Raw genomic sequence first — 473 nt, forward strand, 5'->3', positions numbered from 1 at the left:
AATCTTATCTTGTGCCCGAGATTCGGTGGTTGTAAATTCCACTTTGTCGATAAGCCCTGTTGGAACGATAATAAAAATCCGATATTTGGTTGTTGTTGTTTTTAAGGTTATGGCTACACATTACAATACATAATTGGTGTTGCTTTTTTACTCATGGCTTTATACTGTATATTTTATGATTTTTTTTTTTTAATATCCGAAAAAAAAATTATTTTTTTCTATTTTTTTTTCTGAAAGAAAGAAAGAAAAACTATATTGTAAATATTTAAAGCCAGATAGACAGAGAAAATAAAAACAGACCAACATCTCGTCATTTCATATTTAAAAAAAAAAGTTGAATAACAGCTTGTGATAATCCTAATCAGAAAACGCTTTTAATGAAGGAAGGGCAAAGGTATCTATAATGAATCTCGAGGTTATATAACTGATAACTCATTATCTGTCTCACTTACGTATATTTAGCAAACTTTCGT

Source organism: Penaeus monodon, chromosome 23, assembly GCF_015228065.2.
Source record: "Penaeus monodon isolate SGIC_2016 chromosome 23, NSTDA_Pmon_1, whole genome shotgun sequence".
NCBI lineage: Eukaryota > Metazoa > Arthropoda > Malacostraca > Decapoda > Penaeidae > Penaeus > Penaeus monodon.